General features: G+C 41.2%; 3 long non-coding RNA genes across 5 annotated transcripts in view; 1 reads left to right on the top strand and 2 right to left on the bottom strand.

Moving 5' to 3' along the window:
* Nucleotides 1-1728: 1728 nt before the first annotated feature.
* LOC126994659 (uncharacterized) overlaps nt 1729-25400 on the top strand; it is a 47771-nt gene continuing 24099 nt past the window's right edge. The window contains exons 1-4 of one of the 3 annotated variants that reach the window (XR_007749388.1): nt 1729-2378; nt 2789-2841; nt 6617-6733; nt 19375-19446. This is a non-coding gene — a long non-coding RNA (uncharacterized LOC126994659). The remainder of the gene's footprint in view (nt 2379-2788; nt 2842-6616; nt 6734-19374; nt 19447-25400) is intronic. The other 2 variants (XR_007749389.1, XR_007749390.1) reach the window with 2 other exon arrangements.
* LOC126994661 (uncharacterized) lies at nt 11995-13699 on the bottom strand. Its single transcript, XR_007749392.1, has 3 exons — nt 13190-13699; nt 12641-12833; nt 11995-12105 (listed from the first exon to the last, which is right to left on the bottom strand). It is a non-coding gene; the product is annotated as an uncharacterized LOC126994661 (long non-coding RNA).
* Nucleotides 19459-20783, bottom strand: LOC126994662 (uncharacterized). The gene is made up of 3 exons (XR_007749393.1): nt 20514-20783; nt 20301-20406; nt 19459-20088 (listed from the first exon to the last, which is right to left on the bottom strand). It is a non-coding gene; the product is annotated as an uncharacterized LOC126994662 (long non-coding RNA).

The raw sequence follows: 25400 nt of genomic DNA, 5'->3' as shown, positions 1-25400 counted from the left end.
AAATATGCACTTTAAATTTGGTATTGGCCAGCAGCCTCATCAGTGGCTGTCAGCCAGTGAGGAACAGGGAAAACTGACACGCTCTCCCTGTGGAAGGTGCTTCTCCTCAGCCAATCCATTTTAGTAGGACTGGGAATGAGGAGGCGCAACAGAGGTGAGCGGGGGAGGACAGGTCGACTGGTGTTCAGTAAAATTGTAAGATACGAATACCCTACGACGTGACGTGTTATATTAAGTGTTCGCAGTACTACATTATCAGCTGTAATTGCAGGAAGGTGGGTGGTGAGTTATGCGCATAGCTGGGCGTTATCGCGATACTTTATCGCTGATAACAAAATCGGGTTGTCGGCCATCCGCTGCTTATTTAAATATATATCGGTATCTTCGTTATTTTTGTAACCAAACTAGTGATAATCGCTACTTTTTTTCTGCCTCAGAAAAAAAACAAAACGTTGTCTCCTCCCTACTCGCATGCGTGGCCCGGGTGCCCGGTATTTTATGAAAAAACTTGGGGGTATGAATTATCTTTGGCGAAGAGATTTCGTACTTAGATCATCAACATTAAAATACTAGGTTATTTTTTATGTTAGACTCAAAATCAATACATCAAAGAAAAATCATTTAGCTTTGGCCCAAATTGATTATTCTCTGCCTCTAATTTGATATTCCATATTCGTTTGTTAGGATGCCATGATATTGAAGTCACCGGTTGTTGTGTTATTTGGTGTCCCATCGTCAAAAGCTGGCGCTTGTGTTAACAAAGACTGGTCTCTCGTGAAGTGCGCATGTTCAGACCAGTAAGCATAGACCTGTACAGTATCACAAAGCTTTTTAACACATTAAGACCAGTTGCTGGAAGGCTGAATCAGACATACAGTACAACCATCCTCGCTGTTTCTAGAACGACACTGTACATATAAATACAACTCGTACAGAGTGTCGATCTAGAAACATCGAGATATGGTAGTACTGTATGTCTGATTCAGCCTAGCAACTCTAAATTACGGTTAAAAAGCTTTGTGAGACTGTTCAGGTCTACGCTTGCTGGTCTGAGCATGTGCAGTTCACGAGAGACCAGTTTGTCGGTGGGGACGCCAAATAACACAACACCGGTTCAGGCGTTTCTAGTATTACCGTCCATATGCACGTGTCAACGTGTGGTTTTCAGATTTTGTAAGTTTTTAAAAATACAGATAATGAAAATATGAATTCATCTATGTTTTTTATTTGAAATATCAATATAGTATCGTTTTCGCCTATCGGACTTGTCGCTAGATAGTATCGGAATTGTGGATTAATATCGGGTGTCGGTTATCGCCTATATTTGTGTTTCCAGTTAATGAATATCGGTTATCACTGATAAGGTTTTCCATTATCAGTTATCGGTTATCGGGAATAAGGTTTTCTGTTATCGTGCCCTGCTATGGTTATGCGAGCCAGGGTGGGCACCTGCTGGAGGCTAGGTGGGCGCGGGGTGGATAGGTTTAGTAGGGTTGAGTAAACGTGAGAATTACAATAACATTAATCCTCATGATTCCCTGGTAGCACGTATATAATTTGTTTAATATTATTAGGTAGTATTAATGGTTTATATGGATCATGTGTCCCTCGTTCAGTAAAAATAGTAGTTGCTAATAGGCGCACCTAACACAACCAAAATATGGGCTACACTTGGCGCAGGGACTGTTTTGGGGTGTCATTGAAGGTAACAGGCTCAAGAGTGGCCTGTCCAGATATTTTGTTTTTTATTTATTGATGATCCACGAGACATCCTAGAGTTAAATCAAAGTATGTGTTTATCTTTGTATTCATTCCTACACACTCTGGTAATATCTCTGTGGGGTCTGATTCACTTATTAGAGTGAAATTCTATTGTGAAAAACAGCCACAAATTCGTGTCACTGGTGAAAATGAAACTGATAATTTAAATTTTGCCACCATGAAATATATACAAATAGATAAATTTGAGTGACTTCACCTGCTTTGCACAGTAAAAATATGCTATTTCAGGCATCTGACACCCTCAAAAAGGCGTGCGCACTCCTCTGGCCTAGGAGCTTCAGCCTGGACATTGTGGTTAGGTCATTACATACTCAAATCAGGACTAGGTTTTGGGAGACAGGTCAGGTCATTTTGTAGACTTGTGATACTGGGCTAGACTGCACTGGGTACACCACACGCTGGAGTTGCACCCAGTTTATAATGATATCATTTTGGAGCAGTGAGTGATGGGCTTTTTTTTTACTGTAAAAATAAAAAGTATGTTGATGTTTACACAGTTAATTGACACCAAACTTGATTTGCAGACACTACCAAACGAAGAAGAGGAGGAGGAGGAGGACTGGGAAGAAGACGAGGAACACAGGAGGAACCCATTGGTGAGTGTTAATTTATTTTTTCTAAAATGGTTAACGAGCAGTCAAGGAATTTTGATAATAAGGAGGGAAAGTTTGCAGCCAGGAACACCTTGGTACTGCAAACACAAACACACACACACACACACACACACACACACACACACACACATCAACTGGAATGTTTTCAAGATGCCTTAATACCACAATGTTGTTTTAAATTTGTAAGTTTGGGCAGGAAAATGTTTAAAACTATGACCCTGTGTCTTGGGAAGGTTCTGACCCCGACCCCTGAAGTGACCCTCTGGTGGTAGTGGCTGTGTGGAAGGAAGGAAGGAAGGAAGGAAGGGTTCAAAGTTGAAAGGAATTTATATTTATATGTAAAATGTATCTTAAGGTTTACTCAGAGCAATGACTCCTTACTTGAATTACAGAGAGAACAAGAAGAAGAAGAAGAAGAAGAAGAGGAGGACACAGGAATTCCTTGGTAAGTGTTAATTTATTTTCCTCTATTTCTTTTCCATTTATCAATATTTTCCTTGCTTCTTTGTTTTCCTGTCTTCATTTTCTTTCTGTAATGGATTGTTCTGAGGAAGGAAGGAAGGAGGGAGGGAGGGAGAGGAAAGGAAGGAAGGAAGGAAGGAAGGAGCAATGGGAAGGGAAAGAAGGGAGGAAGGAAGGAGGGAGGGAGGGATGAAGGAAGGAAGGGAAAGAATGGAAGGAAGGAGGGAGAGAAAGAAGGAATGAAGGAGGGAAGGAAGGAAGGAAAAAGATAGGAAGGAAAGGGAAGGAGAGAAGGAAGGAACAGAGAGAGAAAAGAACAAGTGAATAACAGAAAGAACAGTAATAAAGGAAGGAAGGAAGGGAGGGAGGGAAGGAAGGAAGCTCAGTAAGAATGTATCAGTTTGTAAGAACACAAACATGGGATCAATTTTTTTTTACTAAACACAGAAATAGCAATTAAAAGGTCAAGGAGAGGTCAGGGGAGAGAGGTCACCTTCCTGCCTTCCTTCACTATGTATGTATGTATGTAGGAGGGGAAGGGAAGGAAGGAAGGAAAGAGGGAAGGGAGGGAGAGGAATGAGGGAGGAAAGGATGGAATGAAGGAAGGGAGGAAAGGACTTAAGGAGGGAGGGAGGGAAGGAAGGAGGGATTGAAGGAAAGAAGGAGAGAAAAGGAAAGGAAGTAATGGAGGAAAGGATGGAATGAAGGAAGGGAGGCAAGGACTAAAGGAGGGAGGGAGGGAAGGAAGGAGGGATTGAAGGAAAGAAGGAGGGAAAGATGGAGAGAAAAGTAAAGGAAGGACTGGAGGAAAGGATGGAATGAAGGAAGGGAGGCAAGGACTAAAGGAGGAGGGAGGGAAGGAAGGAGGATTGAAGGAAAGAAGGAGGGAAAGAGGAAGAGAAAAGGAAAGGATGGAATGAAGGAAGGAGGCAAGGAATAAAGGAGGGAGGAGGGAAGGAAGGAAGGAAGGAGGGAGGGAAGAGGAGAGAAAATGCATGTAGGACTATCTTGTGCGTCAGTCAGTTGTTGGCAAGGTCCGCCATTTCTTTCCCACATTCAAGATTGGTTACTCCAAGAAAAAAAATCCAAGACGCGTCCGACACAGGCGTAAGTGACCACAAGGTGTCGTATTTGCCGACACTTTACGGTCAATGTTACGCGCCCATGACCCAGCCCAGCCTGAGACAGCCTTGGTGTGGGCAGACCACCGCCCGTGTTCAGTCATTGCATGTGGCCACTGAAATGAACCCAGTCAGAGTGGGGTACACCGTCCACCAATTGAATCCCATGTCCGCCATACCGAGAAATGTCCTCCGCAGTGCCCCCAAAAGTGAAGGTTTTATATAGCAGTGCGGTGTAATACTACTAACAGAGCTTTTCATGGGTGGTTTTCCTGTTCCAGGTGCAGAAGTCTTGTGAAACTGTCAGCAGGGTCACATTAAACTCTAGCAGATGAACCTGACTCAGTAAAGGTGGTATATCACTCATCAGGCAACAACAACATGACAAAATAATAATAGGCCGAAGTGATAGCGTACTGGACCCACATTCGTCGCGTGATGGACGACGCGGGTTCGAATCCTCACGCTACCACGCTGTGTGGGGCCAGGAAGATGTGCCGTGGGCTCAACCCCCCAAGCGACTCCCCTGACCAGGGAGGAGGGATACAATTACTTCAAATTACATTGAATACATATGAAGTTGTTTTAATATGAATACAAATACCTTCTTGTCATAATTGGGTTTAGCAGTGTTGTAAAGTTATCTAAGATCAGGAGGGAATACAAGTGTTGTGGATTACAATACCAATACAGTACTTCAAATTACAGTGAATAGAAATACTGTTTTGATATGAATGAATACACCTTCTTGGCATAACAGCAGTGTTGTAAAGATGTACAAGGTAGTGTAGCTCATAACCCTGTACTCAACACAGTGCTAACAAGAAGGCTGTTTTGATATGAATGAATACACCTTCTTGGCATAACAGCAGCAGTGTTGTAAAGATGTACAAGAGCTCATAAACATGTACTCAAAACAGTGCTAACAAGTCACCAGCGAGGCTGTGTGTACTTGTAATGCCTCATATTACAGATGATAGATTTTGAAGTGATACTCAGATAATTATTTGCACAATACAAATACTTTTCCTTGTATTCCTATCACAATGAGAATGCTTTTATTTCTATCAATAGATATACCAATACAAACACAACCAAATATGGTATACCACTGTATTTGAATAGGAATGGGGTGGAGGCGGCCTTGGCCCTGAACTGTCAAGCCGCTCAAGTGTCATTTCCCTCATTGTTAAGGTGGTGGTCAGCTGTCAGGTGCTTGTCAGGGCAGGCTCGTCAGGTCACCTGCTGTGTGGAGCGATGACTCGTGTTCAGGTGAGGCCACTCACTGGCAGCACTGTTGATGAAGACCCGTCACAGCCGAGGCATTCATGTGCAGGAAACAGTTCACAGGAGAGAAACACTGCTGTACAAGATGTTAATTAAAAGTGGGAATACTACTATGAGCTATGTTAGTACAGTAGAGCCCCATTTAGCGTGAGAATTAGGTGGATGAACGCGGTCGCGCTAACTAAATTTGCGCTAATTGAATAAAGTAACCAATATGAAAAAAGTTATTTGGTGCACACGTGGGTCTGACTTTTGGGTTTGATAATTACTCAAAATACGCAGTCATCAGTTATGCGGTTCACGCTAATTGATCTCGCGCTAAGTGGGGCTCTACTGTAGTTATGTTAGTGCAGTATTGGTATACAAGAATACCATAGTACTAGTGTTTGTTAGATAAACATGCAGGAAGCAAAGAAATATCGCTGAATTAGCGCCGGGATGAGCTTACAAAATATCCAAGTTGGTGTTTGTTTGCATTTAGTGTGTGGGAAAATATACCAGTAGAGTACTTGCAAAACCTCCATCCATGGCTATGATCTGCCCATGAAAACCTTCTCTGTGGCCTTGGGAAAAACATGTAATGACACATTGAAGGAGATGGAGAGATGGTACCTTATTTCAGTGTGCTAAAATGGTACCATGAAGGCAGCCTGCACACACACACACACACAATGTCTGGGGCCCTCACATGCATGGACTTCATCTCATATAATCTTGTGGGCCTGTACTTCAGTTGCTTGCACTATAATCCATGTAATTTCCTCTAAAATCTATGTAATTTCCTTTAAAATCCATGTCTTTGCCATTCCCAAACTGGGGCCCATAAAGCAGACTGAAGGAGCCCATAGTTCAAGGTTAGTTTAAGTCTTGAACTAACCTTAACCTACGGCGCCCTTCATTGTGCTATATGGTCCCCAGTTTGGGAACCAGTGGATAGAAGGATAGATAGATAAAGGGTGATAGATAGTTATAAATAGATAGTTTTTTGTGTGTTTGCAGGGGTCACTGTTCCTTAATGGCACAGAGGAAGGGTCACACCGCCACCAGGCTCTTAAAACTACCCTGGAAATGCACTAAATTCCTAGAAAAGTGTGTCAGATATGTGTTTTTGGCTTCACGGCACAGACCTATGGTCATACTACCACCTCCAGTGTCTTAAAACTATCCTTGGAAATGCCCTAAACTCCTTGAAAGCCTTGTCAAATGTTTTCTTTATGTAAAAAACAAATATGAGAGAGAGAGTATCAATTAATTATCTTATACAGCCCTTGATAGAGAGAGATTTTATAATATATTATCCCATGCTTTCTTTCACTTTACAAGACTTTGAGAGTGGACACATATTTGCAGGTTGGTGTAGCAGTGCCGGGAGGTGCCATAACACAGGGCACTCCTCACCTCAACAACAGTCTCTTCACCGACAAGTAATTCTTCACCAACAAGCTTTTCAGCAGCTTGGAGAAATAGGTAAGCTTTCTCTACTCACTTCCTGCCCTGCCTTCATTACCCCCGCCAGAAGCCCCCAAAGGGTGAACCCGTTATATTGAGCTGTAAAATGTTCAGCAGCTCACTTAGTAACCCAGTGTGTTGTAAAATGTTCAGTACATCCCCTTGCTTAGAGGGAAAGGCCTTTTAACCCAGTGGTGGTGGTGGTAGCAGCGGGGATCATGTTTCTTAATGGTCCCCCAAGCGAGAAAAATGAGAAAAAATCACCCCTCACACAAACCATTTCATAATACATATCAAAGCATTTGTGATCAGTTTACACATCATCTATTTTGGGGGGTTTAAATCATGGCACAAATTTGGCCCGTTGCTGCTACACGGTAAAGCCACAAATTTGGCCCGTTGCTGCTACACGGTAAAGCCACAAATTTGGCCTGTCGCTGCTACACGGTAAAGCCACAAATTTGTCCCATTGCTGCTACACGGTAAAGCCACAAATTTGTTCCATTGCTGCTACACGGTAAAGCCACAAATTTGTTCCATTGCTGCTACACGGTAAAGCCACAAATTTGTTCCATTGCTGCTACACGGTAAAGCCACAAATTTGGCCCGTCGCTGCTACCGGGTAAGAAACATGATCCCCGCAGCTACCGTGTTAAGCATAGGATGCATGATATATGTTTGCCAAAGTGCTTACTACACACTGGATACATATTATGCATGCAAAATTGGTTTTGCTTTATAATATAGTTAGATTAATTTGATTTATTTATTCAGCCCTTGACAGAGAGGAAAGTAATATTTCTTATTGTACAAGGGACTTACCACAGACATGTCGCCAACCTGATTTTGTATAAGTTTAAACCCAGGAATAAGTCACCTCCAAATCCTGGCATCAAAGTTCCTTAAGCCCCTAACTCACTCACCGGTGCTAATGCAGGAGTCAAGTCATCATTATACAGTAAATATTGGTGTGAAAAAGACTCCTAATATTGGCCGCATCATGTGTGGAAATACATATTAAAAGGAAGCCTAGCCAGCAGGGAGGGAGGAGGAGGCTCACTACATGGTTTGGTCTCAAAAGCTAACAGGCTATATTTTCACCTGCAAGGGTAGATATATATTTTTCTGCTTACTTTTTGCCTTATTTTACAGCCTTTGACAGAGAGGAAAGTAATACACATAAACTGATCACAAATGCTTTGATATATAATATGAAATGGTTTGTGTGAGGGGTGATTTTTTCTCATTTTTTTGCTTGGAGGGACCATTAAGAAACATGATCCCTGCCACCACCGGGTTAAGTTAAAGTTTTCTAAAGAAAGAATTGCTACATTACATTTGTAAGTCACTGACACAACAAAAACACTCACCACCATCACTTTGTTGATGCGTCATGGACAGCGATATTAGGTAGGGTTAGATACACGGGAGCCAAGGTTCAGAGGAGCTGCTTCGTGCAGACTCCTATGTTCTTATGTCACTGGACGAGGTGGAAGGATGCTTGGGTGCCATAGTAGGGGTCAAAATGCAGTGTGTGTATTCCAGAGAAACGTTCCACTCACAGTGCTGGCTAGCTTCAGACTGAGGAGAAAGACAGCGTCTCCGCCATAGCAGGGCACGATAACAGAAAACCTTATTCCCGATAACCGATAACTGATAATGAAAACCTTAACAACACCCTGCGCCGTATCCGAGATCGCCACGCTCGCCAAATTTCAAATGTCGCTATTGAATATAACAAGCTTTCAGCCATAAACTCAGCATAATTATCATTTTTATATATGAAAACATGCAGAATTAAATGGTGCACATAAAGAAACTCACTACGGCCGGGCCAAAACACCACCCACAACCGTCTCCGAGATCGCCTCGCTCGCAAAATTTCAAATGTCGCTATTGAATATAACAAGCTTTCAGCCATAAACTCAACATAATCATCATGTATTATATATGAAAACATGCAGAATTACATGGTGCACATAAAGAAACTCACTACGGCCGGGCCAAAACAGCGCCCTCTGCTGTGTCCGAGATCGCCGCTAAATTTCAAATGTCGCTATTGAATATAACAAGCTTTCAGCCATAAACTCAACATAATCATCATGTATTATATATGAAAACATGCAGAATTACATGGTGCACATAAAGAAACTCACTACGGCCGGGCCAAAACAGCGCCCTCTGCTGTGTCCGAGATCTCCGCGCGCGCTAAATTTCAAATGTCGCTATTGAATATAACAATCTTTCAGCCATAAACTCAACATAATCATCATGTATTATATATGAAAACATGCAGAATTAAATGGTGCACATAAAGAAACTCACTACGGCCGGGCCAAAACAGCGCCCTGCGCCGTATCTGAGATCTCCACGCTTGTCAAATTTCAAATGTCGCTATTGAATATAACAAGCTTTCAGCCATAAACTCAGCATAATCATCATGTATATTATAGGAAAACATGCAGAATTAAATGGTACACATAAAGAAACTCACTACGGCCGGGCCAAAACAACACCCCGCACCGTATCCGAGATCGCCATTCGCGCTAAATTTCAAATGTCGCTATTGAATATAACAAGGTTTCAGCCATAAACTCAACATAATCATCATGTATTATATGTGAAAACATGCAGAATTACATGGTGCAGCTAAGAAATTCACTACGGCCGGGCCAAAACAGTGCCCTGCGCCGTATCCGAGATCGCCACTCTCCAAATTTCAAATGTCGCTATTGAATATAACAAGCTTTCAGCCATAAACTCAGCATAATCATCATTTTTATATATGAAAACATACAGAATTAAATGGTGCACATAAAGAAACTCACTACGGCCGGGCCAAAACAACACCTCGCACCGTATCCGAGATCGCCGCGTGTGCCAAATTTCAAATGTCGCTATTGAATATAACAAGCTTTCAGCCATAAACTCAACATAATCATCATGTATTATATATGAAAACATGCAGAATTAACCCTTTATCAGGCACTCATTGAAATCGGAGTTATATCATAATAAAACTATAGTAGGTCAAAAGTACAATAAAATATAAGACACTTTTACTGATGAACAGTTTTTCAAAAATTTAAAAGTCTTGGGGCATTTAACTCCACCCGAAGTGACTACAAACGGTAACCTTCCCGGCTCGCGGTAAACCATGCATGACTGCTGACAGTCACTTGGCCCAGGCCACGGTGAAATGCATTTGAACATATCTTATTATATTATATGACCAAAAAGGCTACACCAGTATTATGTAATAAACAATTTTTATTTACTGAAACTCATATAGACATTTGAAGCTTTATTGAAGCACATAAATGTATTTAATTAATATATTTATATAAAAATATATGCATAATCATGACCCTTCCTCATAAACTTGGCATGAAATTATAATCTTCACAGTTTATAGATCTGTATATTTTCTCACCTAAAGATATGGCAAAAAATAATATATAACAGATCCAGTTTATCCTTGAAAATATGATATGACTAATTTTTAATCACATACCACATTACCATCATAAATAGAAATTACTAGTAGTTTCATCAGAAATATATGCAAATGATTCACATATGTCTCTAACAATGTACTGAACAGAAAAAAAAATATTTGTTTCTTGAGTAAATACATTGTTAGGTTGCAGAGAAAGAAAAAAAATAAAACATGAAATGCTTTCCACAAACCCATTACTTCACCTACATGATTCATTAGACTGTTTAGTGAAATCTATTTAGCTTGATGAAAGTCTACAAAGCAGTTATTGGTCTGCTTTAGACATAGGTTTACTTTGCAAACAGAGCAGGCTATGTGTGATCATATGATGTTACCCTTTCTGCTACAGTGCTTGCAGGTTTGCCTGTCAACTTACATAGGGAAATGAAATTTCCTGCTGTCCAGTTTAATGCAGTCTTCTGGGATGGTGACTCTTTGTCCCCTGACTGCAACAGGCATTTCAAAGTCAGGAGCTGAGCTTGAGGAGTCTGAGTTCCTCAAAACTCGACCAAGAGTTGGTTTGGTACACCTTGTGAAGCTAGACACTGCTAGCCTGAATTTCTTGAGAGACATGAATTGAGTCTTCAGTGCCTCACAATCTCTCTTGTAAAGGAGCCAGGAATTAACAGAGCATAGGTCCAAGACATAGGCAAAGAGCCTTAGATAGTATCTCTTTGACTTCATTGGAGTCCTGTAAAGCTGTACAAGCATGTTACTCTTATCAATCCCCCCCATATGAGCATTGTACTCTGACACAACAAGGGGACAGTCCACCTCCTCCTTCTTCTTCTTTTCCTTGATGTACCGCTGTATCTTCTTCAGTGGGAAGACACCTTTGTCATTTGTTACTAGTGTCACAACCTTATTGTCCTTCCACCTTACTACTAATATCCCATTACTTGAACAATAGTCAAAACAACCTCTTTTGGTTTTAGTGTTTCCCATATCTTTAGGTGACATAAGTGGAGGTCTCCCAACTCTATTCTCCCTTGCAGTGCCTGTGTACCTACAGTTATAATGCTTCTTGAGCATATTGGCTAGATGTAGGCTGGTGAAAAAGTTGTCTGCATATATAGAACTAGTAGTATTGCTGGTGATTGTTTTAGCAAGGGTCAAAACAACCTTAGTGTTTATCTTTTCACTACTCTCAGCTTGTGTAAGGGAAACTGGGTGTGCAGTGAATGTAGTTCCCCCTTGATACAAAATAATGTCATGTATAAAACCATCATCACTGGCACGACAGTAGAGTTTGAAACCCCACTTGGTTGGCTTAGATTTGATATACTGTCTGAGATTTCCTGCTCTTGTGCCTTTATAACCTACCATAACTTCATCAATGGATTGTTTGGTAGAAGGAGGAACTTGCTGAAATGTTTTTCTAATGAAGTTAAACATTGGTCTGATCTTATAAAACCTGTCATCTGACTCCTCAGCAAACTCATTATCATTGAAATGTATATGTCTTCTCAGGTATTTGAATTGTTTGGATGACATCACATTAGCTACTTGGGGGACTCTTGTCTCATTTGCCCAGTAATCCTCCAAAGATGGTAATTCACAAACTCCCATATACAAGAGTATGCCTATGAAGTTCATAATTTCATCCCTGTTAGTGGCAAATGACGTGTTTATGTCTATTTGTTTCACATACAAATTTGTTTGGTAAACAATATGATCTATGACTTCTAAGTGAAAAAGCTTCAGGAAATATTCATATGGTGTAGAGATATGATCAGGCTGTGGGTATGGCTTCTCGGGAAGAGGAGGTGGGTATATATCATTTTTTCCCATGACGGTGATGAAGCTGAAGTGGTGTTTTCTTGATCGCTTCCATCCTCTCCAGAGTCATCTTCCACATCAGCTATTGCAAGGTTCCTTGTTTGAGAAGAAGCTGCAAATAAATAACAAAAGAATAACATAAAGCCTTACCTTAATATTCTTACAAAATAAAATAGAAATAAATTACCCTACTTCGGTGGCAAAGATGACTTTGCAAGACTAGCTTACAATAAAGCAAAATGTGTCATACACAGATGCAAATATAGCCTAGTCTTAGCTGAGTACGTATAACTTTTCTTACAATAAAGAGAGCAAAATATATACGGTTCGTTAACAAATAATATAACATTACCATTTTCTAACTCTGTCGTAAAACAACAGCTGAATGCATCAATTACAATAATGTACACTATATATAAGTATAAATGAAATTTAAAGTACCGACAGCCAATACGACGATGATTTAAAGCCCATTTAAAAGGGATTTTGAAAGAAAAAAGGTAGCCTATTTAAAGTGTTTAGAAATTATCATCGTAGATTGATGCTTGCATTTGTCACACGCTCAATAATAATAATGATAACTAAAAGTAGCAATAATAATAATAATAATAACAGCAACAACAACAACAAGAGCAATAACACCTTACCTTTCTGACGCTTGAGCTGGTGGCTAGGCCTGAGTTCATCTTCACTGGAAGAATCCTGGGATAGCACAGGCTCGAAGTCAGGGTCAGCGTCATCATCAGCAGATAGGTCAAGCTCTTGGTCATCATCACTACCAGCAGGGTTGGTTGGTACAATGACTTTGCGGTTTTGACCGTAAAATGAAGTGAGGCTGATCTGTAAGATAAAAAAAAAAAATATTCACACTGTGTTATGCGGAACTACGTAATATAGAAATTCAGCTTTAACTCTGACCTCATTATACGAATTTCTTAGTGTATATATATGTATTAATCATAAAAAAATATTATATATGTGTGTAATGACGAGCAAGCGTCAATCCCGAAGCCCCGGGCAAAGTGACCGCCAGCAGTCAAGCATCATGCTCGACGCTCCGGGCATGTTGTCACCAGCAGTCACTTCATATTTCACTACATATTTATCAAAGTAAGTTTATCACTTACCAAAACTTTTATGTATCATTAGTTAGCACAACTCTTCAACTATCCACAGTAAAGAATACAGACACTTACCGACATTCTGTAGTATGCAGAGACGAGATGAGTGGAGAGCACTCAACGTTAGATGCACCACGTCTCGAAGCCGATCACACACTGCCGTGTTTGTCTTGCTGCCCAGCCAATAAAAACAAAGGATTCCGTCTGCTTCATGAGTCACAACATAGAAGAGTGTTTTGTGATTGGCTGACGCCCAGAACACATCAGCTTGGAGTTAACGGATATATACGAGGAGGCCGAGAAGATGGCCGTTTTAAGTGACTGTTGACAGTCACTTGCCCGATAAAGGGTTAAATGGTACACATAAAGAAACTCACTACGGCCAGGCCAAAACAACACCCCGCACTGTATCCGAGATCGCCACGCGCGCTAAATTTCAAATGTCGCTATTGAATATGACAAGCTTTCAGCCATAAACTCAACATAATCATCATGTATTATATATGAAAACATGCAGAATTACATGGTGCACATAAAGAAACTCACTACGGCCGGGCCAAAACAGCGCCCTCTGCTGTGTCCGAGATCGCCAGCTTAAATTTCAAATGTCGCTATTGAATATAACAAGCTTTCAGCCATAAACTCAACATAATCATCATGTATTATATATGAAAACATGCAGAATTAAATGGTGCACATAAAGAAACTCATTACGGCCGGGCCAAAACAGCGCCCTGTGCCATATCCGAGATCGCCACGCGCGCCAAATTTCAAATGTCGCTATTGAATATAACAAGCTTTCAGCCATAAACTCAGCATAATCATCATGTATTATATATGAAAACATGCAGAATTACATGGTGCACATAAAGAAACTCACTACGGCCGGGCCAAAACAGCGCCCTCTGCTGTGTCCGAGATCGCCGCGCTAAATTTCAAATGTCGCTATTGAATATAACAAGCTTTCAGCCATAAACTCAACATAATCATCATGTATTATATATGAAAACATGCAGAATTAAATGGTGCACATAAAGAAACTCACTACGGCCGGGCCAAAACAGTGCCCTGCGCCGTATCCGAGATCGCCACGCGCGCCAAATTTCAAATGTCGCTATTGAATATAACAAGCTTTCAGCCATAAACTCAGCATAATCATCATGTATTATAGATGAAGACATGCAGAATTAAAGGGTACACATAAAGAAACTCACTACGGCCGGGCCAAAACAACACCCGCACCGTATCCGAGATCGCCATTCGCTAAATTTCAAATGTCGCTATTGAATATAACAAGGTTTCAGCCATAAACTCAACATAATCATCATGTATTATATATGAAAACATGCAGAATTACATGGTGCACATAAAGAAATTCACTACGGCCGGGCCAAAACAGTGCCCTGCGCCATATCCGAGATCGCCACGCTCGCCAAATTTCAAATGTCGCTATTGAATATAACAAGCTTTCAGCCATAAACTCAGCATAATCATCATTTTTATATATGAAAACATGCAGAATTAAATGGTGCACATAAAGAAACTCACTACGGCCAGGCCAAAACAACACCTCGCACCGTATCCGAGATCGCCACGTGTGCCAAATTTCAAATGTCGCTATTGAATATAACAAGCTTTCAGCCATAAACTCAACATAATCATCATGTATTATATATGAAAACATGCAGAATTACATGGTGCACATAAAGAAACTCACTACGGCCGGGCCAAAACAGCGCCCTCTGCTGTGTCCGAGATCGCCATTCGCGCTAAATTTCAAATGTCGCTATTGAATATAACAAGGTTTCAGCCATAAACTCAACATAATCATCATGTATTATATATGAAAACATGCAGAATTACATGGTGCACATAAAGAAATTCACTACGGCCGGGCCAAAACAGTGCCCTGCGCCGTATCCGAGATCGCCACGCGCGCCAAATTTCAAATGTCGCTATTGAATATAACAAGCTTTCAGCCATAAACTCAGCATAATCATCATTTTTATATATGAAAACATGCAGAATTAAATGGTGCACATAAAGAAACTCACTACGGCCAGGCCAAAACAACACCTCGCACCGTATCCGAGATCGCCACGTGTGCCAAATTTCAAATGTCGCTATTGAATATAACAAGCTTTCAGCCATAAACTCAACATAATCATCATGTATTATATATGAAAACATGCAGAATTAAATGGTGCACATAAAGAAACTCACTACGGCCGGGCCAAAACAGCGCCCTCTGCTGTGTCCGAGATCGCCTAGCTGTGTAAATTTCAAATGTCGCTATTGAATATAACAAGCTTTCAGCCATAAACTCAACATAATCATCATGTATTATATATGAAAACATGCAGAATTAAATGGTGCACATAAAGAAACTCATTACGGCCGGGCCAAAACAGCGCCCTGCGCCGTATCCGAGATCGCCACGCGCGCCAAATTTCAAATGTCGCTATTGAATATAACAAGCTTTCAGCCATAAACTCAACATAATCATCATGTATTATATGAAAACATGCAGAATTAAATGGTGCACATAAAGAAACTCACTACGGCCGGGCCAAAACAGCGCCCTGCGCCATATCCGAGATCGCCATGCGCGCCAAATTTCAAATGTCGCTATTGAATATAACAAGCTTTCAGCCATAAACTCAGCATAATCATCATGTATTATATATGAAAACATGCAGAATTAAATGGTACACATAAAGAAACTCACTACGGCCGGGCCAAAACAACACCCCGCACCGTATCCGAGATCGCCATTCGCGCTAAATTTCAAATGTCGCTATTGAATATAACAAGGTTTCAGCCATAAACTCAACATAATCATCATATATTATATATGAAAACATGCAGAATTACATGGTGCACATAAAGAAATTCACTACGGCCGGGCCAAAACAGTGCCCTGCGCCGTATCCGAGATCGCCACGAGAGCCAAATTTCAAATGTCGCTATTGAATATAACAAGCTTTCAGCCATAAACTCAGCATAATCATCATTTTTATATATGAAAACATGCAGAATTAAATGGTGCACATAAAGAAACTCACTACGGCCAGGCCAAAACAACACCTCGCACCGTATCTGAGATCGCGTGCCACAAATTACAAATGTCGCTATTGAATATAACAAGCTTTCAGCCATAAACTCAACATAATCATCATGTATTATATATGAAAACATGCAGAATTACATGGTGCACATAAAGAAACTCACTACGGCCGGGCCAAAACAGCGCCCTCTGCTGTGTCCGAGATCGCCAGCCGCTAAATTTCAAATGTCGCTATTGAATATAACAAGCTTTCAGCCATAAACTCAGCATAATCATCATGTATTATATATGAAAACATGCAGAATTAAATGGTGCACATAAAGAAACTCACTACGGCCAGGCCAAAACAACACCTCGCACCGTATCTGAGATCGCCGCGTGTGCCAAATTTCAAATGTCGCTATTGAATATAACAAGCTTTCAGCCATAAACTCAACATAATCATCATGTATTATATATGAAAACATGCAGAATTACATGGTGCACATAAAGAAACTCACTACGGCCGGGCCAAAACAGCGCCCTCTGCTGTGTCCGAGATCGCCGCGCGCGCTAAATTTCAAATGTCGCTATTGAATATAACAAGCTTTCAGCCATAAACTCAGCATAATCATCATGTATTATATATGAAAACATGCAGAATTAAATGGTGCACATAAAGAAACTCACTACGGCCGGGCCAAAACAGCGCCCTCTGCTGTGTCCGAGATCGCCGCGCACGTTAAATTTCAAATGTCGCTATTGAATATAACAAGCTTTCAGCCATAAACTCAACATAATCATCATGTAAGTCTAGGTGAGTAGGGTAGTAGTAGCCTAGTATAGTAAAATCACTGAGATATATATATATATATATATATATATATATATATATATATATATATATATATATATATATATATATATATATATATATATATATATATATATATATATATTTATATATGTAGGTATTGGGTACACACACACACACACACACACACACACACACACACACACACGTCAATATGGTCACTGGGCACAGCATGGTGAGCTCTCTTCCTCTCCTTGCCAGCCTCACTGGTTATTTGTTTTCTTGAGACAGATTTATGTACGATAATGACAATTTTTAGTAAGTATTAAACTGTTTGCATGGAGAAAATAAGGAGAAAGAAAAGTTGTGAAAAATCCAATTTAAATTTGTTATAGGCCAGCAGCCTCATCAGTGGCTGTCAGCCAGTGAGGAACAGGAAACTGACACGCTCTCCCTTGTGGAAGGTGCTTCTCCTCAGCCAATCCATTTTAGTAAGACTGGGAATGAGGAGGCGCAACAGAGGTGAGCGGGGGAGGACAGGTCGACTGGTGTTCAGTAAAATTGTAAGATACGAATACCCTACGACGTGACGTGTTATATTAAGTGTTCGCAGTACTACATTATCAGCTGTAATTGCAGGAAGGTGGGTGGTGAGTTATGCGCATAGCTGGGCGTTATCGCGATACTTTATCGCTGATAACAAAATCGGGTTGTCGGCCATCCGCTGCTTATTTAAATATATATCGGTATCTTCGTTATTTTTGTAACCAAACTAGTGATAATCACTACTTTTTTTCCGCCTCAGAAAAAAAAAAAAAGGTTGTGTCATCCCTACGGGCATGAGTGGCCCGGGTGCCCGGTATTTTATGAAAAAACTTGGGGGTATGAATTATCTTTGGCGAAGAGATTTCGTACTTAGATCATCAACATTAAAATACTAGGTTGTTTTTTTATGTTAGACTCAAAAATCAATACATCAAAGAGAAAAATCATTTAGCTTTGCCCCAAAATGATTATTCACTACCTCAAATTTGATATTCCATATTCGTTTGTGAGCATGCCATGGTGTTGAAGGCACCCGGTGTTGTGTTATTTGGTGTCCCATCGTCAAAAGCTGGCGCTTGTGTTAACAAACACTGGTCTCTCGTGAACTGCATGTTCAGACCAGTAAGCATAGACCTGTACAGTATCACAAACGCATTAAGAGCAGTTGCTGGAAGGCTGAATCAGACATACAACCACCAGCCTCGCTTTTTCTAGAACGACCCTCTGTACATGTAAATACAACTCGTACAGAGTGTCGATCTAGAAACATCGGGGATGGTGGTTGTGGTACGGTATGTCTGATTCAGCCTTCCAGCAACTCTAAATTACGGTTAAAAAGCTTTGTGAGACTGTTCAGGTCTACGCTTGCTGGTCTGAGCATGTGCAGTTCACGAGAGACCACTGTTTGTCGGTGGGGACGCCAAATAACACAACACCGGTTCAGGCGTTTCTAGTATTACCGTCCATATGTACGTGTCAACGTGTGCTTTTCAGATTTTGTAAGTTTTTAAAAATACAGATAATGAAAATATGAATTCATCTATGTTTTTTATTTGAAATGTCAATATAGTATCGTTTTCGCCTATCGGACTTATCGCTAGCTAGTATCGGAATTGTGGATTAATATCGGGTATCGGTTATCGCCTATATTTGTGTTTCCAGTTAACGAATATCGGTTATCACCGATAAGGTTTTCCATTATCAGTTATCGGTTATCGGGAATAAGGTTTTCTGTTATCGCACCCTGCTATGGTTATGCGAGCCAGGGTGGGCACCTGCTGGAGGCTAGGTGGGCGCGGGGTGGATAGGTTTAGTAGGGTTGAGTAAACGTGAGAATTACAATAACATTAATCCTCATGATTCCCTGGTAGCACGTATATAATTTGTTTAATATTATTAGGTAGTATTAATGGTTTATATGGATCACGTGTCCCTCGTTCAGTAAAAATAGTAGTAGTTGCTAATAGGCACACCTAACACAACCAAAATATGGGGTACACACTTGGCGCAGGGACTGTTTTGGGGTGTCATTGAAGGTAACGGGCTCAAGAGTGGCCTGTCCAGATATTTTGTTTTTTATTTATTGATGATCCACGAGACATCCTAGAGTTAAATCAAAGTATGTGGTTATCTTTGTATTCATTCCTACACACTCTGGTAATATCTCTGTGGGGTCTGATTCACTTATTAGAGTGAAATTCTATTGTGGAAAACAGCCACAAATTCGTGTCACTGGTGAAAATGAAACTGATAATTTAAATTTTGCCACCATGAAATATATACAAATAGATAAATATGAGTGACTTCACCTGCTTGATGTTTACACAGTTAATTGACACCAAACTTGATTTGCAGACACTACCAAACAAAGAAGAGGAGGAGGAGGAGGAGGAAGAAGAAGACGAGGAACACAGGAGGAACCCATTGGTGAGTGTTAATTTATTTTTTTCTAAAATGGTTAACGAGCAATCAAGGAATTTTCATAATAAGGAGGGAAAGTGTGATGTTTTTTTGTAGTTTTCTTAAGTTGTTGAGGGGGAGAAGGCCCCCATTAGATAGCTTACACTATAGCTGGTCTGTTTCGTTAGGGGGGTCCATGGGCGCAAAGGGGGGATTATATACATCCATTTAGACTTTGTGGATCATTTTTAGTGGAGGTAATTCTCTCTCTCTCTCTCTCTCTCTCTCTCTCTCTCTCTCTCTCTCTCTCTCCATTATCTATCTTGGCCGCTTCCATTAAAATCTTTCTTATATTTTCTCCCTCTCAGCAACAGCTTTCTCCCTCTCTGTTCCGTCCTTCTTGGCTCGGGGGCCTCTTAAACAAGGCGTCACAGTGCAGGGCGGCGTTAACATGAGCCCAATCAGAGTGGGATGGACGCAGGAGAGGTTTGAATTTAATCTGGGTTTTGATGACACAATATTAACTATATCCTGGGATTGGTATTATAAGACACTTTTGCTTCTCATGTCAACTATGTTCTGTATTTCTGAAGGTCAAAGAGGGGGGCAATCGGGTTCTAATGAGTGTTTCTTCATGTTCATGGTACAGAGGAAGGGTCAAACTACCACCTGGTCATAAAACTATACTCCTGGAAATGTCAAAGACTCCTAGGAAAGCCTTGCCAAATATGTGTTTCTTCATGTTCAGGGTACAGAGGAAGGGTCAAACTACCACCTGGTCATAAAACTATACTCCTGGAAATGTCAAAGACTCCTAGGAAAGCCTTGCCAAATATGTGTTTCAATAGGTTCAGGGTACAGAGGAAGGGTCAAACTACCACCTGGTCATAAAACTATACTCCTGGAAATGTCAAAGACTCCTAGGAAAGCCTTGCCAAATATGTGTTTCTTTAGGTTCAGGGTACAGAGGAAGGGTCAAACTACCACCTGGTCATAAAACTATACTCCTGGAAATGTCAAAGACTCCTAGGAAAGCCTTGCCAAATATGTGTTTCTTAAAGGTTCAGGGTACAGAGGAAGGGTCAAACTACCACCTGGTCATAAAACTATACTCCTGGAAATGTCAAAGACTCCTAGGAAAGCCTTGCCAAATATGTGTTTCTTTAGGTTCAGGGTACAGAGGAAGGGTCAAACTACCACCTGGTCATAAAACTATACTCCTGGAAATGTCAAAGACTCCTAGGAAAGCCTTGCCAAATATGTGTTTCTTTAGGTTCAGGGTACAGAGGAAGGGTCAAACTACCACCTGGTCATAAAACTATACTCCTGGAAATGTCAAAGACTCTTAGGAAAGCCTTGCCAAATATGTGTTTCTTTAGGTTCAGGGTACAGAGGAAGGGTCAAACTACCACCTGGTCATAAACTATACTCCTGGAAATGTCAAAGACTCCTAGGAAAGCCTTGCAAATATGTGTTTCTTTAGGTTGGAAGGGTCTATACTCCTGGAAATGTCAAAGACTCCTAGGAAAGCCTTGCCAAATATGTGTTTCTTTAGGTTCAGGGTACAGAGGAAGGGTCAAACTACCACCTGGTCATAAAACTATACTCCTGGAAATGTCAAAGACTCCTAGGGCCGGTCTTACAGTCCTTTCGGGAGCGGCAAAACGAAAACGCGCTCCAGGTTTGTTGGCTGGCGTACGAGAGCCAGGCGCCCGTCTTACACTCAAAGATTTACGCTCCCCAACGAGACCCGCACCGAACCTAAATCGTCGGCAGTGTTGGTATAACTGGTCGGGCGAGGTTGGCGAGCGTGAGCGTAAAAACGTAAACAAAGTCACGTGATTTCTCGGCGCGTACCATGAACTGTACGGCGACCGAAGTCGTTTTTCTCGAGATAAATCATGTTTTCAGCATTACCTCGTCTCCAGGTAGAGTTGTGGGCATTCCTCAAAGCTGCGTGCGGCCTCTGTGTTTGTCCGCCTTACTTGTCCTTGAGTCTGTGGTGGGTAATAATAATAATGACAGGGCCAGTGTGATATTCCTGCTACCCACAGTTTATCTTCCCAAAGTTTTCCTAGATACCCATTAGTTGGTCAGCCCAAAAGGGTCCATGAACAGCTGGGTGAGCTGCGTGTCGACTAATCAAGCTGAGATTCATACACGGACACAGGGATTTGCTGCTGAACCTGCTAACCAATGCACCAGTGTTTTTTTAATCTTCTCCGGGGCATTTTTGACATGCAGCCCCCCAGTTGTTCACTCTCCTTTTCAGTGTGATAAAAAAGGGAGTAGAGGATAAAACACCCCAAGGACGAATATTTACAAAATTTTTGGTAAATATTTTAGCTCTGCCACTTCAAAATATCATGTACTCTTCCAAACTGTGGGCAAGGGCAGGCAAAAAATGCACTTGAACCATAATATGAAAGTGTACATTATAAGTAACTAACCTAAGCAGACGTAACATAACCAAACCAAAACCAAAAGTGTTTTAATTATGTTTTACCATGTAGATATCATTACAAAATAAAATTTCTACAGTGTAGATACTTTTCCTTGTAGATAACAAGCCAAAGTATGGTGTAGATATTTTTGTTCTTGTAGATAACGAGCAAAAGTAGCACCACCTAACCACTCCTTCCTAACTCCTCCAATCTTTCCTCCTTCCTCCAATCTTTCCTCCTTCCCTCCAATCTTTCCTTCTTCCTCCAATCTTTTCTCCTTTCCTCCAATCTTTCCTTCCTAACTCCCTCCACCCCTCCAATCAGTCCTCAACCCCTCCTATCTTTACTCCAGCCCTCCAATCTTTCCTCCTTCCCTCCAATCTTTTCTCCTTCCCTCCAATCTTTTCTCCTTTACTCCAATCTCTCCTTCCTAACTCCCTCCACCCCTCCAATCTTTCCTTCCCTCCAAACTTTTCTCCTTTCCTCCAATCTCTCATTCCTAACTCCCTCCAATCTTTCTTCCTTCCCTCCAATCTTTCCTCCACTCTCTGTTCCCAGGAGGAGTGTTATCAAGGTCTCATTAAAGGTGCTAGATAATGGTACAATAGATAAATATAGGTAACAGATACAGTGTCTCCTAATTACTATATAATCTATATTTGGTAAAATTGTACACTGCTTTTTAATATGTATGTATATTTCAACTATGTGTAAATCTATGTGTTTATTTTTGTATATGTATCTTATCTATTATCTATCTATCTATCTGTCATCCAATATACTTTGAAAGAGTCTAAATCGTCAAGGAGTAATAGTTGATGTGAGGGTCAGGTCATATTAATTGCCCACCTGGAACACACATTTAACAAGGCGTTCGTTGGAGTTTGAGGTCGTTCCAGGGGTACTAGCTTCATGACCCAGGTGGTGGTTTAATAACCCTTCCTATGTACCATGAACCTAAAAGAAACACTCAATAGTCTAATTAGTCTCCTTTTTGTCCTTTGGAAATAGTTGATGTGAAAGGTAGAAGTGTCTGATGGTCACATTCTTATATATAGCCAAGACAAGACGGCTTTCCTAGGAGTCATAGGCATTCCCAGGGGTTGGCCCAGGTGGTGGTTTAACCCTTCCTCTGTACCATGAACCTAAGAAAACACTCATTAGAAACCGACTGACCACCTTTTCGGCCTTTAAAATTGGTTAACTTGAGGGGCTCAGAATGCCGCCCTAGGCCCGGATTCATCAATCTTACCAACCACGCCTTTGGTATCTCTCACATTTACCGGAGCGCTACCAGAGCTGCGGCATCTTTCAAACACGGCATTCATCAACAGTATGGTAACGCTCCGGTAACTCGCACCCTAGCAACAATTGGTTGGGCTGGATAGCCAATCACGTGCGACCTTTGATGCTGTATTTCAGCTTTCACGTGTCGTTTGTTTACTAATACACAGACTTCAAAATCAAGACATGTGTATTGTACAGGCGTAAATACTGCCTTAAAACAAATAATTAGCGTGGTGATCCCTCAATTAGATGTGGCGTTTTTTACGAATGAATGCCGTTACTTGTATATTTATTCTTGAAATAAAAATATACTTGCTTATGTAGCCTAGCAATATTCTGAACATTTTTGTATGTTACCTACATAGTTTTCCATCGCCAACGCCAGCTGCGTGCCTCGCTATCACAAGATTGGGTATTATTCTAATGTTTGCCCATACTCACCCCTCGCAACCAAAACTGACTAGGGGGCCATTGTCATCATGCCTCACTGGTGCAGCCAAGCAATGGGTGTGGGCGTGGGAAGTTGTGGCTGCTGAGGTGAATGGCGTGATCAAGTGGCTTCGTGAGTAGTGTGGAGGAGGTCAGAGCAAAATTTTACGACATTAAACTCCACAGCAAGAATATTGGAGACTTGAGACGGGAGGTGACTGTCACAGGCAGAACATTATTCCCTCTGCAGTGTTTTAACAAGTAGGGAAAAGTCATGTGGGTGGACAGTTCCACAGACTTACATACTATAGAGTGCGGCCTGCAAGTGAAGCCAGCCTGAGGCTGTGCACGGGTGTGCCCAGTTCATCCCAAACCGACGACTTCACACACCTCACTCCCACCCCGTTTCCTGACCCCAACATTCATTTTTGAGAAAAATGTAGACCATCATCTTCTTGAGAAAATTCTGCATCACACTAGCATAAAATTGTAACAATAATGTGTAAATACACATACGAAAATCAAAGTTAAATGAATAGGGAGTACACATTTTCTTGCATTTATTTCTCTTCAACTCCTTCGTACTCAGCTGGTTTTCGTCACATCGCTTCTATAAGCCCAGATCCTAAATCTGCATACTTTTCTGCTTCTGATGGTGTAGGGCACGTTACGAGGTAAAAAATACATTGGCTCAAAATCGCCTCCGAACATGAGCCGCGGCAGTGTCTAAGCACTAACCACGCCAGAGGTAACTCAGTAACGGTAGCTCCGACCCGCAGTAACTTTTGGCCTTACCACGGCTCCGGTAAGTGGTTGATGAATGCCGATTTACCGGGTGGGCGGAGATACCGCGAGACTTACCAGACAGAGGTCCGGTAAATGGTTTGATGAATCCCGCCCCTAAGCTACAATGGGTGTGTGCCATGACTGTCCTAAATTGTACACTGCCATATTACATTATTATAAGTCCACAGTGTTCCCATTACAGCAACACTGTACCCAGCGTTGCCATGTACTCAAATCATTGCATATATTGTTTCAAGACCCTAAAACTATTGTACAAGCACCAATAATGCCCTAAAATTAAAGTTAATGTTATTAGTGTCAAGTATTGATGCTTTTGTGGCAATACTTGTGAGTAAAAATACGTGAAATACGATATATGTTCACGGTGGTTCATGGTAAGCCGGCAACGTTGACTGTACCTCATATATCGCACTTGACTGGGGCCGCCAAACCCTTAGGAGAAGGTAAATTGCACTTGCCAAACAGTAGAATCAATGGGGTTTACTCTAATGGGGTCCAGGCCTCCCAGTACCCATTCCTCCCATTCTCCCACACTCAGGCAATGGTGGGATACATACAGCGTGTTAGTTGAAGGGTTAACCCAGTGGTAGCAGCGGGGATCATGTTTCTTAATGGTCCCTATTCATTGCCAGTAAAAGTATACAGAATTATAATATCTGCCAAAATTAATACGTAAAGCACATACTGCACCATAGCTATACGATATAGGACGATGATAGGTATTTATTTAATAATGCACCCATGCTGTGATTACACTGTTAAAAATCTGCTGCAAGGCTTTGAGGCCTGTCACTAGTGGAGCCTGTGGCCACGTGTTGTCTGCAGACCCATTCATACGTTAGAGACAGACACACCAGTCGGCTGTGCTATTTGACGATGACTGAGGCCTTCACCGTCAAGGATAATGATGACTTTGTGCCGGTCTTGTGGGGTCTGCATTGCCACCAACTTGAGCATGACTTTGGCCAGTATAGTAAGACAGTTTTGCTTCTTACATCAGCTATTTCTAAGGGC

The sequence above is a fragment of the Eriocheir sinensis genome, unplaced genomic scaffold, assembly GCF_024679095.1.
Source record: "Eriocheir sinensis breed Jianghai 21 unplaced genomic scaffold, ASM2467909v1 Scaffold844, whole genome shotgun sequence".
NCBI lineage: Eukaryota > Metazoa > Arthropoda > Malacostraca > Decapoda > Varunidae > Eriocheir > Eriocheir sinensis.
This window is presented reverse-complemented; position numbering and strand designations above follow the sequence as displayed.